Here is a 15,967-nt window from a genome sequence, read left to right on the forward strand (position 1 = left end):
TCCTGTCAGCTGACACCTTTCCAGGAAATCCCATCTCCCAGTCCAGGGAAAGAGCATGGTGTCTCGGGGAAGCAGCAAGACACAAGCTCCCTCTCTCCAGGCAAATTGTCATCCTCCATGAAACAGGAGGATGTGGCCTCACCACCTCTTGACCTGCTGGGCTCCACCATGTGGCTGGGTCTCAGGTTCAGGCCAATTGCTGGCAACACATGCTCTCTCCCTCCTACTTACACTCTTGTTTCACTTCCGCGTCAGTCATTAAGGCAAACCTTACATTTTAGTCCTTTCTGGTTGGTTTACTAGTATAATATCACCCTTTATCCTATTATAACCAATATTATGTCATAATCCTAACTTATTTATAACCTGATGAACCTGGCTCCTTTGACGATAATTGTCTCATTCTTCTCTCACTACACACTGGTCATGAATGATCTCATCTACTCCTTGGTTTTTATCACTTTCTTCTCAACTCCTGATTGCCTACTGGGTTTTTCTATTTTGTGATTTATAGCTGGGGTTACTTACAATATCAAACCCAACCACATCGACCTCCCCTAGCATCTGCTCCTCTGATTCTGAGCATCATCTTTGTGACAGGCACAGCGTCCCAGCTTCCCAGCGTGATCATAACCTGGGCCCTTCCAGCTTCCCGTTGTTCCACAAACATTGTTCTTTGTCATGCCAGCGCTTCGGCTGGAGACATAAAGAAGACGGAACGCCCTCCAGAAGTTCAAACCAGTGTATAGGAATTGAAAAGAGACATATTCAATTCAACACATGGAATAACTTTCTTAAAACTTTTGTTTCCAAAGTTAAATAGGCTATTGCAGGAAACAGTGAACTTTCTTGTCCTGTGCTGTTCAAGCCAGGCTAAAAGCACATCGTATTGGGGCGGGAGAAGACGAATAAAGAGCCTCTAGGCACTGATGCTTTTGGTTACCTGTGGGGACTATGAAGAACCAGCTCCAGCCACAGCAAGATGGAACCCTGCAGCTGCCTCCTTCTCCCCGTCTAAGGGGAGGGACCCTGGCTGAGGAGCGGGGGAGATGGTAACCGGAGGAAGCGATGAAAGGAGACGTCCTCGATCCTTTCCAAAGGACTAAAATAGTCCAAAGAACATTTCTGTTTGGAAGCCAGGATTTAATTCACATCATTAAACAAATATTTACCTGGTGCTGGCGATGTGGGTAGTGAAGACAGAGTGGGAGGCTGTGCCGAGGGCACAGCACGGAAGAGCAGAGGAACGTCGAGCGGGAGCTCCCTCGGGCAGCCAGCGCGGTGCTGTTCACACTTAGGTTACTCTGGAAAAGTCCTGCTATTTAATTTGAGGATTAGCAAAACCGCAGTCTCTGTCCTGCTCCTTCAAGTTAGAGTTACAAGCTCGTCTTTCAGGTCTTGTGCTTGTGGCGTAATGGAGCTGGTGACGCGGCTCACAGGCCTTTGCCACCTGCTGCGGGAGGAGGTGTGTGTGCCTTCTCCGGCCGCTCTGGATATAATGTTACTTCCCCCAGGACAAGGATTACCTTCAGATTTGCTCCAAGTCTGGCACAGAGCCAAGTATATTAAATGCTTTCAAAGATGTTCGTAAAAATGACAAAGGGGACTTTCCTTCGTGCAACACTTGTCATGTTTCAGTCTTATTCTAGTTATAGGTGAAGAACAAAGTGTTCACTCAACTCTCGTTCCAGTTTGTACGGATGACAAAAAATAGACGTAGAGACATAAATGTTTGACTGGTTGTACGTGAAGAACTCTTATCTGGAAAGGAAGATGATGACCCTAATGATTAATTCACTGAGGAAACACATGAAATGAAGAAGATTCTCATCTGCTGTTTCAAACCTTGCAACGGGGTAGGGGGGGCACTCCTAACCGTCTTGTCAACCAGGAGGTTTATGGCTTCTCAGATGAGATGTTGACAATCGCGACTGTTTCCCAGCAGGCTGTAACCACGGATTTCTACCAAAATAGGAGATGAAGATGTCCGCCTCTGTGGCTGATTTGTGCACGATCCCAGCATCTCTCCTGCCATTGTTTCTTCACGTACAGCCTGGCTGTGATGACCCTTGTGTCAGGCTACCTCCTGCAGTATCACTAAGGTCAGCAATATGACGTTAGCAAAGGATATCGAGCTCTCTCTCTGCTTCAGAGGAAGGAAGCCTGAGCCGCCAGCGACGCGACTCAGCTGGCATCACTGTGGGCCCCGGCAGCAGAGGAGGCTACAGACCCTGGTGAGCAAGGCGGATGAGGCTCCCAGGCCTGCACCCGGTGACTCGGAAGCCCGCCTTGACGCATGAGACACAGGGAATATTGGTTGGTGCCCGCTCAGGTTTCTCAGCTGCCTCAGTCCTCCCAGCCACCCTCCTGGCTTATGTTGACCTCAGGGCAAAACCGTGAATGTGGAGTAACTCCTCTTGCGCCCTTCCCATCTTCTCTCTCTGTATGCCCTTTCCTTGCAGGTGGTGCCCCCAACCAGGACCAGGTACATAATTTTGGGGGCCGAGTGCAAAATGATACTACAGTGTCTTTTGTTCAAAAATTAAGCATTTCAAGATGACAACAGCAGAACATTAAACCAAACATGAGCCCTTTGAGCCCTTTTAGGTGGGGGTGCCTGTGCAAACGCATTGGTCTCAGGCCCATGAAACCATCCTGCCTCCCACTCCTCACCAACCGCCTCAGTCTCCTGACACCTAAGCCTCCATAGGAAGCCTCGCCCTGGGGCTCTAGGGGAACTGCCTTCCTGCAGCGCCCATGGAGCCTTCCTCCAGAACCCTGCCCTCGCTCCACTCAGGGGACTTCATCTGTGATGACGTGCTGCTGCCAACAGCGCGATGCTGAGTAGCAAGGAGCATGCACCAGGACCCAACGCCGAGCCCCCCGCGGAAGAGTGTGAGGCTCCAGGACAAGCTTCCAGGGACGTATGCAGACCTTTTCAGTGACACGCCCCTCGCCTTTCCCATCTGTGGCTTGGCCATGCCTGTCAGGGTGTTCGTGGTCCACACGTCCATCTCATGTTTACTGAGCACCTGCCATCCGACAGGCTCCGTGCTAGGGTCTGGGAACCCAAGGGTGAAGGGGGTCCTCCCCAGGCTGTGAGGAGCTCCCGGCTCCTGGGGCCGGCAGCCGCAGAGGAGACCCTCGCAGAGCAGTGACCAGGGGGAGAGATGAAGCATTGCAACGACGTTGGAGAAGGAAATGCAGGCGGTGAGGGGGACGGCATCAGAGAGTTTTATTTTCAACCTTTCTAAGAGGTGAAAGCTGAGCCACTACAGCACAGATGTGCAGAGGCACAACTGATTTTATTCCTAAAATTGACTCAGTGTCGCTGTAAACCTCACATTCTGCTCACGGGGGAGGCCTGGTTCCACCCCACTCAGTGTCCCAAGGGGAATCGGAACAGGCTGCCCCCAAATATCCCACTTTGGCATGTGGATTATTTGAGCGGAAGGCCCCTGAGAAACAGTAGACGCAGGCAGGGTTCTCTGAGCTCCCCCTTTCCGCCCCAAAACAAGGCATAAATTCCCCACAAAAAGACGTGCCTTCGCTGTGGAGGGAAGAGGAGAACATTCTCACCATGGGAGTTGGGGAGCCGACACCGAGACAAACGGTACTAAATGCCCCGTCTTCCGTTAGTTTCCCTCAGACATCTATCGCTTCCCCAGCATCCACCACCCCTGGAAGCCCCAGCCTCCTTCTCTCCACGTCATCACGTCTCCACGAGCTGCTGTGCTTTGCTGAAATGGCGTCTAAGTTCTCAGGCCGAGCTGTTTCTCTGGGTCTTCATTTCTCTTCTGCAGAGGCCCCCGTGCCGTGTGAGAACGTCAGCGTCAGGTAGAAAGTGCACTTTCCTCCTGCGAATCTGTCCTTATCAGTTTGTCTCGGGCTGAGTCACGAACCTGGGAGGGCAGAGAAGTCCCTCCCTCCCTGGAGTGCTCAGTCTGGGGCCGGACTCTTCCAGCCACGTTCGTGTGTTTTATTTCAGTCACCGTCAAGCTCCATCATAACCCTTTTGGGGTAAATACCCAGTTAAGTGGAGGTTCTCCCCAGGCCCTCTGCAGTGGCCCCTCTCTGAGTCTCTGTGACGGGGGACAGGGAGCGTGTGGTCCTGTGACAGGGACGGCCACGCTCCAGAGCCCTGCTCACTGCCCACTGCCCTATGTCCTCTTCGGATGCCGGGATCTCTCCTGGTGGCCTGGCGGTCACAGTGCAAGATCTAAGGAGGTACCAGGGTCCCACCCTGTTGGCAACCTCAGGCTCCCCGGTGGTGGGACCTGGTCCTGTGCTCTGGCCTCACCTGAGTGTGGAGCTCGGTGCAGCTGCTGTGGGTCCACTTCCTTCCCTCAGCTGCCCAGCCCCGCAGGTGGAGCGCCAGGCCCATGCCTGCTTCTCTGCAAGGCCTGCAGCCCCTCCGGCTATCCCTTGGAAAGCCTTTCTAGAATGTTCTAGAACAGCCTTATGTTCCCTGTCCCTGCTTCCCACCAGGTTCCAACCTGATGCAGAAGCCAGAGGATTCTCTCTCTGGCCTCCTCCCAGCCCTCTGTCCATGCAGCTTCCTTAGTGCTTCTCTCCTGCTGTGGGAGGGAGTTTCCTCACATCTGAATTCTTCCCCTATCTGTGATCTGCTCTGCGGGGGCCCTCTACATTTATTTTATTTTATTTTACTTTATTTATTTATTTATTTATTCTTTTGGTGAGGATATTGGCCCTGAGCTAACATCTGTTGTCAATCTTCCTCTTTTTCTAAATTCTTCTCCCCAAAGCCCCCTAGTACCTAGTTGTATATTCTAGTTGTGGGTCCCTCTGGCTCTGCTATGTGGGACGCCACCTCTGCATGGCCTGATGAGCGGCGCCATGTCTGCACCCAGGATCTGAACTGACGAAACCCCCGGCTGCCGCCCAAGGGGAGCGTGTGAACTCAACCACTCAGCCACCGGGCCGGCCTCCCATGTTTAGTTTCTCCATATGTAGAAAGCAGGCTGTGAGGGTTCTCAGAGAACTCTGTCTCCTGAAAGCTTGATTTTCAAGACTATTGTCTTCTCTGAAGTTTAACATCCAAACTCAAAGTGAGCAAACAGCTTTTTGTTACAGCTGTTTGTGTCCTCTTCATGCTGTGAAACCAGAAACCAGGGGCCAGGTCTTCATAGTATAAAGGCTACTGAGGAAAAAGTCTGAAGTACTGGGAAAAAGGAAAAACAAATCTGTTCCAGATGCCACACTATGTGAAGGAGCTAGAACTTTATCCTGTAAATATGAGATGCCCCTGAGGGAAGGGAAACAGGCGGGGTGACCCTCTGATTGTTCCAGATTTCTGCATGGAGGCCATTTCCAAACCACAGGAAGTGGGGCTCAGGCAGAGCTGAGTGGTCTGTCTGCCTGGAGGACACAGATGTGGGAGACTGAGGAATATGTCATTTGTAGGCCAGAGTTCCAGAGAGGCAGGAGTTAAACAAGAGCTCCAAGGACCCCCTTAGGCCTGAACACTAACTCCCCTTGTCTGAACACTGATCTGCTTGTGGTGGGCTGGATTGCCATTAGAACCACTGCCCGTGTACTAAAGCTGAACACCTTCCTGAGCTCATACACATCTGAGAGAAATTTGAGCCCCTACCAGCTAGAAGGAAGGGGCTCCTGAAACACCCGGTGCGTTCTGCAGAAACTACAAAACGGGCGCGTCTCAGCAGTCAGGATAAGCGAGCTCCAGAGTAAAGACTATTGTAGACCCTTCCTAACAAAGCTTAAAAATGGGTCTCCAAAATCAAGTTAATAACAAGTAACTTAATCGCCTGCCAAATAATGTTCAACTGTCTTCAAAGGAAGACAGCAAAATCCAAACACTCAACAGCATAGTATTAATACTGTGTGACATTCAATGAAAAATTATTAGAAATGCAAAATAACATGAGAAAACCTATAACCAGGAAGAAAATCAGTCAACGGAAACAGAGCCAGCTCAGGTGACTGAATTAGCAGACAAGAATGTTAAAACAGCTCTTTAAATACGCTCACATATTTAAAGGAAAATATAAACACAATGAGTGTTTCAATAATCACAATAAATAAAAATGGTCTCCATTTTACATTTGGATTGTGCATTTATATACACTTCATTTAAAAGGCAGAAATTGCCAGAATAGATGAAAAGCAAGATTCACACAAGCTGCTACAGAAAATACCCTTAAACATAAAGACAAGGATAGACTGAAAGTAAAAGGATGGAAAAAATTATACTATGTAAACACTAATCCCAAGAAAGTTAGAATAAGTAATGTGAGATAAATAGACTTCAGGAAAAGGAATATCATCAAGCCTCAAGAAGGTCATTTCATAATAATAACAAGGTCAATTCACCAAGGGGACACAACGATCTTAAAAATACAGACACTTAATAACAGAGCTTCAAAATACGTGAAACAAAAACTGATGGATTGGAAGGAGAAATATTCAAATTTGCATTTATAGTTGGAGATTTCAATACTTCTCTCTCAGTATTTGATTAAAAAGTCAATAGAAAATGAGTAAAGATCTAGAGAGCTTAACAACACTATCGGCCAGCTTGACCTGATAGGAGCCCACGCTCCATAACGGCATCGTCCACATTTTCTCAAGCGCACATGGAACATCAGCTAATATAGACCACATGCTGGGCCATAAAAAAAACTCAGTACATTTAGAAGGACTTAAATCATACAGAGTGTGTCCTCTGCTCAAAATGGAATTAAAATAAAAAGCAATAATGAAATGATATCTGAAAATCTTCCAATATTTGGAAGTTAAACACACTTTTGAATAACTCATGGGTCAAAAAGGAATCACAAAGAAAGAAAACGCAGCACAGGTTCTCACATGCACAGATTTCAGTTGCCGTAAATAATGCCAGTCCCTGACCAGCAAGGTTCAAATGCCAGTTACCACATTTCGGTTCCACAGCATATTAAATAACCATCAGTAATTACATAAGGTATAAACTTCATTGCTAGTTCATCAGCCCATGAATCACCATGTAAACAACAGGTGAGCACCGTGATCAGACCAATCGCATACTTCTTCCAAATCTGTTGGTGATCTGTTGCTAAGCATCTATTATTCAGCCCACACACCTATGACAAAGCTGTTTCCTCCTTCTCGCCCACTGATAAACCATGTGACATTTTACAAAAACGAGTGACCCAAAGAAGGGGCTGGCCAACAGAAAGTGCTTCAAACAAACGAGAGGCGATCCTGCTGGAAGTGCAATCTGAGTCAAATGAATTGGAAATATAAAAGAAATAGCTAATGTGGGAATGTTAATTTTGGCACTGTTTGAGAGACTGGATTCACAGTCACAGGAGCATAGTGAATGAAGGTGACATAAATGAGGAAAGTGCTCATAATGAAAAGAATAAAGGTGTCCCAGAGGAAGTGACTCTGGCAAAAACTTTACATTAAATATCTCAGATATTTCACACCACTGAATGTGCAAAGGATAAAATGTTGGAAGCTAACCCAACCTTAGAAAGTTCTGAACATGACAATTCACAGAGGCCTGGAAAAGGCGCTCACTCCATTTGACAAATTACACAAAGAGGAGGCAGCCAGCTCCGTTCACACTACTGCTGGAAAGTTTCTGTCGATTGTGGTAGCAATTTCATAATATGAAATTTACCCTTGTAACATTTGTAAGTGCACAGTTCAGTGGCATTAAGCACACTCACATTGTTGTGCAACCATCACCACCGTCCATCTCCAGAACTTTTTCATTTCCCCAAAGTGAAACTCTGTATCCATTCCCTAGGTTTTTTACAAAGAGGCAAAACACTTAATTCTCAAAGTGTTTATTAGAAACACTTTTATATTTCTAATGTTTTAAATTACAATATACTAAATAAATGTTAGTTTCGCTTTTTTTTCATTTTCCTATACAATTATAGCAGGCAGAGTTTTTAATGTCATGAGAAAAAATTTTAAATGTCGTGGAACAGTTGTAATTTTTCCATTGATTATTAAGATAGCTTTGCATGATTCCAACTTGCACGGTCATTTTTATGGTCCTTCACGACTGTCTAATGCAAGGAGTGCCTGTATTTGTGAGTTAAAGAGGCCCTTAAGGGAAAATTTGTAGTTTTATATGCTTACATTAGAAAATAAGAAAATTCTCGCCACCTGTACATGTATCGAATCATCACCTTGCACGCCTTAAACTTGCAACAGTACATGTCAATAATATCTCAGAAAAGCTGGGGGAAAAAAGAAAATGAGAAAATTCTCAAGTTCAGTTGCTAAACTTTCACCTTAAGAGCTAGAAAAAGAAGAGCAAATTGAACTCAAAGCAATTAGAAGAAAGGAAATCATAAAGAGCAGAAATTAATGCAACGGTAAAGGCATAAACAACAGAGAAAAATCAGTGAACTCAAATGACCCATCAATGTTATTCCTTTGTATTTATCTAAAAAATAATGAAAACTATGTCCACACAAAGTGAGCTTTATTCATAACAGCTCCAAGCTAAAAACAACACAAATGCTTATTAGGGGTGAATGGATAAATAATTGTGGTATATCCATTCAATGAAATACTACTTTGCAATAAAAAGGAATGAATGACTAATTTATGCAGCAACATGGATCTTAACATTTTGGGGAAAGCATCACGCTCTGTAAAAGGAGCCAGACACAATGAGGTCCACACTGTATAATTCTGTTAATGTGAAAATCCGAAACGGGCAAATCCTCTCTACACTGGCTGAAAGTAGATCAGTGGTTGCTGGTGCCTGGGGTCGGGGTAGGGAGATGGACCATGAAGGAGAGTGGAAAAATGTTAGGGTGATGGAAACGGTCTATATCCCAATAGTGGTGGTTACTCAGATGTCTACATTTGTCAAAACTCACCAGGTTTAGCATGTTCATTTTACTGTAAATAAAATACATAATAACCATGAGGAACACCAAGCTGAGTCTGCAGGATGTGTTCACGTAACTCTGTTTCTCGTGAGCCAGGAGAGCTGCTGGTGGAGAGGGGAGGTGGCGCTTCACAAGGATGCGCGTTTGTGCTTGTGGTGTGTGCGTGTGTGCGGGTGTGTGTGTGTGTGTGTGTGGTGATGGTGGTGGAAGGTGGGTGGCTCCTTTCTCACCATTCCGCTGCATTCTGCCCCAAAGGAAGCACCCTCGTTCGCTTTGCTTTCACTCTCTCTTCTAAGTGCTTGTTTCCAGCAGGCAGAACCTTCATCGTATTTGCATTTCCAACACAGAAATTCAGTCAGCAATAAGGAATACTGCAGCCTCCTGTGTGCTCCTCTGCAGGAAACACTTCGATACACCCTGAGCTGGAGGAAAGCACATTTTCTGCCAGGTGTAATTTACAGCCACATGCTTTACTACAAAGTGAGTATTTCTCTCTACAAGTTCCCAAGCAATAAGCCACGGACTTCCTCCGGGATTTTTCCTGGAACTAGGCGTATTGATGAGCGATGGTGGCCGCCTGCCCTCCCCTCCCCTCCCCTCACACACACACACGCACACACACACACACACATGCAGATGCTGTACTGAATTCCTGGGGGAATTCAGCTACGGTGTCGGGCAGTTCCTCCGAAGCCTGTAGCCTGAGAGGATGTGGGGCTGCCACTAGCAACCAGAAGCCAGAACGGAGAACAGCAGGACCTCAAAACCTGTCCAAGAAAGTGTCCGAGACTTCCTACTTTGAAAGACAGCCCTGCTTTCTTTGAGTCCTGGACGCAGAGCAAAGGATAAGAGGCTTTGTTTGTCCTGGGCCTCCATCTCTTGCTCAGCAAACCAACGCCAAGAAGCGGACTGGGCACACTCACAGTGTGCAGTGCCCCTTCCTAAGGTGGGTGCGGGGCTGGGCTTCCTCCAGGGCTGGAGGTTGGCTCCCGCCCTCTGTGCTGCAGGCAGACCCGGGCTGGGGAAGCCCTCATGGGCTCTGCCTCGCCCCCGCTCTTTCTGATTTGCTTCTGTCCATTCTTCCATGTAGCACCGTTTGGAAAGCCCAGAAGCTGCCTAACGCCTCTCCTTGTACACCTGCTTCACAAGCCACTTCTTCTGCGTGGCTGTGTGTGCCTTTCCAAGGTCAGAGTCACGTGAGCTGCCTCTCGCTGGATGCTGCAAACCATTGAGCTGGGCAGAAGTCACAGAATGTCTTCCTTTCTTAAGCGCCACTTACATAGACAATAAGTACAGGACTAGGATAAACTATATCTAGTCCTTTGATCATAAAATTTTGCCATTCAAATTGATCACGCCTGATACTAAATATTCAATAATAGTTCCCCAAACCAAAAGAGCTATGAATTGCTTTTTTTCCATACTCCAAGTTTTGGGATACCACTGTATCTTGTGAGAAGCACGTGTCCCCTCCTGCAGCTGAGTCGAGGGTGGGCAGCATCGTGCCCCCCACACAGCCAGAAGAACAGCGCCGAGATCTGGACTAACAGCTCTGCCTCACGCCAGCCCACAGCTTCCACCGGGACCTGAGCTTGACATCTCAGGCCTCTGACCCACCAATAAACTGAGTCCATTTTAATCATTTCCACTCCCTCCCATGTGTCCTGCTTGAGACGGACACAAAGAGGCAGACAAATGACCTCCACATTGGATCTGAGCACTCAAAACAATAAAGTTTAATCTAAAACCACAGTTCACTTTCTTTCATTGTGGCAGAATTTATTTTGCTCCCAGAAACGCTGGCCAAAAGATGCTAATCAAGTACTGAGCTGAGGGGCCAGCCCGGTGGCACAGTGGTTAAGTTCCCAAGTTCTGCTTCTGTGGCCCGGGGTTTGTTGGTTGGGATCCCGGGTGTGGACATGGTACAGCTTGGCAAGCCATGCTGTGGTAGGTGTCCCACGTATAAAGTAGAGGAAGATGGGCACAGATGTTAGCTCAGCGCCAGTCTTCCTTACCAAAAAGAGGAGGACTGGCAGCAGATGTTAGCTGAGGGCTAATCTTCCTCAAAAAAAAATAAGTTCTGAGCTGAACCAAAAGTCAGAAATAAAATTTTTAAATTTACCTGTCAAAGAAAATATCTTGTGCTGTTTGCTCCCTTATACTATGGGCCAACTCCTCAGCTTGGAAAACATGTAAGTTGTTTCATTTGTCAAAACCACATATTGGAGGAAAATCATGAGTTTTGAAAATATTTACATCTTCTAAAAATTCCTTGTGTTGCCTTTATAAAGTTGTACTTTTTAAATAAATCAAGCATAAAATTACTTAATCTTTAGAAGACATCTCACGTAGAACCCTAGATTTGAAATGATAAAATTAGTATTGTTTTATAATCTGCTTAAATGGGTACCATTTCTCATAAACATACATTCCAATCGAGCTTAGAGAAGTAACTTTCACAGCTAAGCACAATAAGAATAAGTCACTATCGTATTCCATAGGTCAGGGAAGATTCCCCTCTCTGCATAGAACATTAGGTACATTACAGGAGGGTTTTTCTGCCCTGGAAAATTATCAGACTAAACATTAATGGCATTGCAGGTGGCAGCAACTGTGATCTTACTATAAAGGGATTATTGTCAGCCATTTTTCCTCCAAGGATGTTAAAAATTTTCCTAAAAATAAGATACGCATTGATAACACCTCTGCTTTCAAACAAGGGTCCTCTAAGTTACCTGACAGTGAGCTCTGACTTAGTGCTGGGGTGACCGATGGGAGTCGGGTGGGTGGAGGGGCAAGGAATCCCACGCTAACCTCCCTCATGGGAGCTGAGAACTGGTGGACCGCCTGCACCTCCTCGAAATTTGAAATAGGGATTCTGGCAGCAAGAGCAAAGAACCAGCCCAGAACAAAAAGAGGTTACTCCGTGCACCAGCTCCTCACTTAGGCGCCTAAGAGGCTGATAAGGTGAAACTTCTTAACTAACCAGAAGCTAATGTTGGCCCATGTAAGCAGGTGTTTGAGGACATCAAACACCAATTATTAAAATGGTCCAGACATTGTTAAGTTTCCTACCTAGGAACAGACATATAATATTCTCAAGATGGCCCCTTCTTGTTTATAAAGATACAAGGGCTTACAACCAATTGATAGGTAGCTAACATTTAGCCTTTCCCGATGATTTCCACAGGTTTCGTGTGACTGGATCCTCATCTAGATCATAGAAGAAAATCCAAGCAATAGGGTCCTGACTTCCAGTGGAACGGGAAGAAACAGGCCAGCTGGAGTCTCTAGGGCACGGTTGGAAGTCACAGCCAGAGCCTCATCATCAAGAGCAAGGCTGACGTGGGTCGTACAACAAATGAAGAACCCCACAGGACTGATGGTTGGTTATGGGGTCAGAATCACTTTCCGAACCAAATCCTTTTAAAATACCTGCGGCTCACACTTGCTGCTCCTCTGCTGTGATGCTCAGGGAGGAAAGCAGTCAGGCTGCTCCCTGCACAAGGACAAAGATCTCAGGCAGGGCGCCCACACCTGTCCAGAAAGGAAGAGAAGTTGCTAGAAAATGGCCAAGGCAGTCAACCAAGATCTGGGCATATTTTAAACTCATTTATAGGTATAATTTGATAGTAGAAATGGTAGGTTCAGCCAACTCTCGAAGGGAAACGACTTCAGCCCACTCCTTTGACTAATGACACCTCTGTGTGCTACATGGTAACACGACCAAACATAAAGAAACCCCACACTGCCAGCGTGCCTGCAGCCCCCATGAGATCTAGGTAGGGAAACCGGGCAGGAGTGGAGCAGAAGTTCCTCTTAAACCCAAACTCCCCAGAAACTTTTTGCCTGAAGTTGTAAAAGTATTGGTAATTTTTTATGAATTTACTCTATGTCTTACGAACACTGCTCTTGAGAGCTCTGTCTCCCCAGAAGCAGAAGTGTCCAGTGTTGTGGGATAAAAGGCCCCCAGGGTATTTCCAGCCAGACTGGCATCAAGAAGCAATATAATCCTCTAGCAAAGGAAATGTCCTTCTGCACATTACCCAAGAAATGCTGCTGAGCCCCCGCAGGCTTGAGTCAGGGAAGGAAGCTTCAGAGAGCCACGTGGAGACAGGCCAGCCCCGGGGGAGACCCCACAGATCAACCCTTACCTAGGAGAACTCACCACTTCCCCAAATCTGGTTCAAATCTTGTAGGTACAGAAACGTTCTGGTAAGTGTCCCAGGGTTGGCCAGACTTGAGATGCTGACTCATTCAAAGAAGGCCCGGAAGATGACAATATACAAAGTTAGAAAGCTAATTAGCATTTCACAATCACAGCAGCCCACTCTTTCCTTTAGACGAGCTACGTAATTGCCAAGTTGCTCAGTAAGCTTGGGTGACAACCCAGGTGGTTGGGCACAGTGGCATTAGGCTCCAATGGCCTGGTGGATCCACTTCCATGTTATAGATGGACTTGCCAGACAGACCCAGCGCGCAGTCACTGACGGAGTCCCTCCTTCTCTGGCACATGCCTTTTGAGTCTCCTTTCCCTCTGTGTTCACGGCTGATTAATTCCTTTTCTGGTTGACACCCCTTTTTTCTTTATCTGGGTGACTTCTTTCCCTGGAGTTGAGCAATGGTCCTGCAGTAAGGTTGCACTCTCTGGCTGTGAGGCTCTGTGTGCTGGTTTCTTTATTTAATGTGCAGGGTGCTGTCTCATTTCAGGTTCTTAGGGGCACTTTTCCAAGTGCCACTGACAAGAGGAAAGGACGTGAGGGTATCTGATGAAAGCCGCGTGGTTTCTGGAAAGCTGGTAGCTCGTGGGAGCGGGCAGTCTTCCAGAATAGGATGAAGAAGGTGCGGCCGGGATGGATTGCATGTGTGGGGGTTAATCCTTGATGGGATATTGGTTACAGGGTCACTGAGGTGTGTCAACTGAAGGAGGAAGAAGGAAGGGAAAAGACACAATCAACGCCTGACCTCTGGGGTGTGGCAACCGCACCGTGGTTCTAACTTGACAGCTTCTGACCTGGGTGCGGTCCCTCACCGAGCCCTGCACACAGGCAGAGTGCAGGGTCTACCAAATGAGGACACCTGTTACAGGTGATCACTGGACTTTGCTCTTTCTGCCTTGCCAGCATGTCCATTTTCCTCGTTGGCCTGGAGTTTCTAGAGGTGAGGAAGGCAGGGGAGAGGAAAGGAGACCAGGGAGACCCTAGGAAGGAATCCAGAGAGAAGACAAGCATCATCTCCCGCACCCACTGTAGGACTTTGATGCCCAGCACAACTTTGTGAACTCAGCTGACACCTGAGAGGACGTTGTCCTGGGTCTTAGCAGTCAGCCTGCCTGGGCCAGCAGATCCCAGAGCTTCACACGAGGTCCTTCAGGAATAGGACATGGGTCAGCGAAGGAGGGTGTGCACGGGGGAGGGCCTGTCTCCTTCTGACCCCAGAGAAGGGGGAAGGAGAGGAAAGGAGAAGTGCAGTGCAGGAGGCTGAGGGCCGACGAGCCCTGGCTTTTGGCCCAGAATGGGACCACATCCCGTCCACTCTCCCGGTTCACTGGAGTCTGTTCTATAAAATCACTGCAAACACTGAACTAGCAAATCCTGAACCGTTGTCCTGGGAGAAATACAGGGTCAGTGCTTGTGAGCCGCTGGTCACATTTTTTTTTTCTTTTAAATAGATTTTATTTTTTAGAGCAGTTTTAGGTTCACAGTAAAGTTGAAGGGGAAAGTACAGTGCGCTCCCTTAAGCCGCCTGCCCTCCCAGGGACACGGCCTCCCCCATTATCAGTGTCCCCAAGACGGTACCTTTGCTACAATCGATGACCTGTGCTCACACGTCGTCCTCCCCCTGAGTGCACAGTTCACACCAGCTTCACTCCTGGTGCTGTACGTGCTGTGGGTCTGGACAAACAATGGCATGTAGCCTCCCTGGTCGTATCCAAGAGGATTCTCACGGTCTGACAACCCTCTGTGCTCCATACACACGCCCCCAGCCCCGCACGCTGACCTCTCACCATCTCCAGAAATTTGCCTTTTCCGGGATGTCACACAGTTGGTGTCATACACTATGTGGCCTCCTCAGATGGGCTCCTTTCATTTAGAGATATGTATTTAAGGTCTCCCCAAGTCTTTTCGTGGCTTGACAGCTCATTTCTTTTTAACATTGAAAATTATTCAATTGTCTGGATGTACCTCAGTGCTATGATCTGAACTGTGCCCCCACCAAATACATATGTTGAACTCCTAGCCCCCAATATGACTGTATTTGGAGATGAGACCTCTACAGAGGTAATTAAGGTTAAATGAGGTCATAAATGGGGCCCTGATCCCATAGGACTGGTGTCCTTCTAAGAGGAAAAGACAGGGTTGCACAGACACAGGCCAAGTAAGGACAGAAAGAGAAGGTGGTAGTTCATAAGCCAGGAAGAACTCTCTCACCAGTAACTGAGTTTTCCAACACTTTGATCTTGGATTTCCAGCCTGCAGAATAGTTAAAAAGTAAATTTCTATTAAGCCACACAGTCTGTGCTATTTTGTTATAGCAGCTGGAGCAGACTGATACACACAGCTTATCTCTCTACTCACCTACTGAAGGACGTGAGGGTGCTTCTAAGTTGGGCAATAATGAATAAAGCTGCTGTAGGCATCCACACGCAGATGCTTGTGTAGATATGAGTTTTCAAGGCCTTTGAGTGAATCCCCGGGAGCATGACTGCTGGATCATGTGTGAAGAGTGGGTTTCGTTTTGTAGGAAACTGTTAAACTGTCTTCCAAGGTGTCTGCACCGTTTGCATCCGCACCAGCCACGAGGGAGAGTTCCCATTGCCCCACATCCTCGCCAGCACTGGGTGTTGTCACTGTTTTGGATTTGGGCCATTCTAACAGGTTTGTAGTGGTATCCCATTGTTTTAATTTGCATTTCCCTGATGACAAACCATGTGGAGCATCTTTTCATATGCTTATTTGCCATCTGTATATCTTCTTTGATGAGGTATCTATTCAGATCTTTTGCCCATTTTGTAATCAGGTTGTTCATATTCTTATTGTTGAGTTTTAAGAGTGCTTTGTATATTTTGGATAATAGTCCTTTAT

At 47.0% G+C, this 15,967-nt stretch overlaps 1 long non-coding RNA gene across 1 annotated transcript in view; it reads right to left on the reverse strand.

The window, feature by feature from the left end:
* LOC139041810 (uncharacterized) overlaps positions 1 to 13,823 on the reverse strand; it is a 30,155-nt gene extending 16,332 nt beyond the window's left edge. Inside the window, exons 1-2 of the long non-coding RNA XR_011497772.1 lie at positions 13,037 to 13,823; positions 1,173 to 12,419 (exon numbers count right to left, since the gene is read on the reverse strand). This is a non-coding gene — a long non-coding RNA (uncharacterized lncRNA). The remainder of the gene's footprint in view (positions 1 to 1,172; positions 12,420 to 13,036) is intronic.
* Between the last annotated feature and the right edge of the window lie 2,144 nt (positions 13,824 to 15,967).

The sequence above is a fragment of the Equus asinus genome, chromosome 24 (genome assembly GCF_041296235.1).
Source record: "Equus asinus isolate D_3611 breed Donkey chromosome 24, EquAss-T2T_v2, whole genome shotgun sequence".
Lineage (NCBI taxonomy): Eukaryota > Metazoa > Chordata > Mammalia > Perissodactyla > Equidae > Equus > Equus asinus.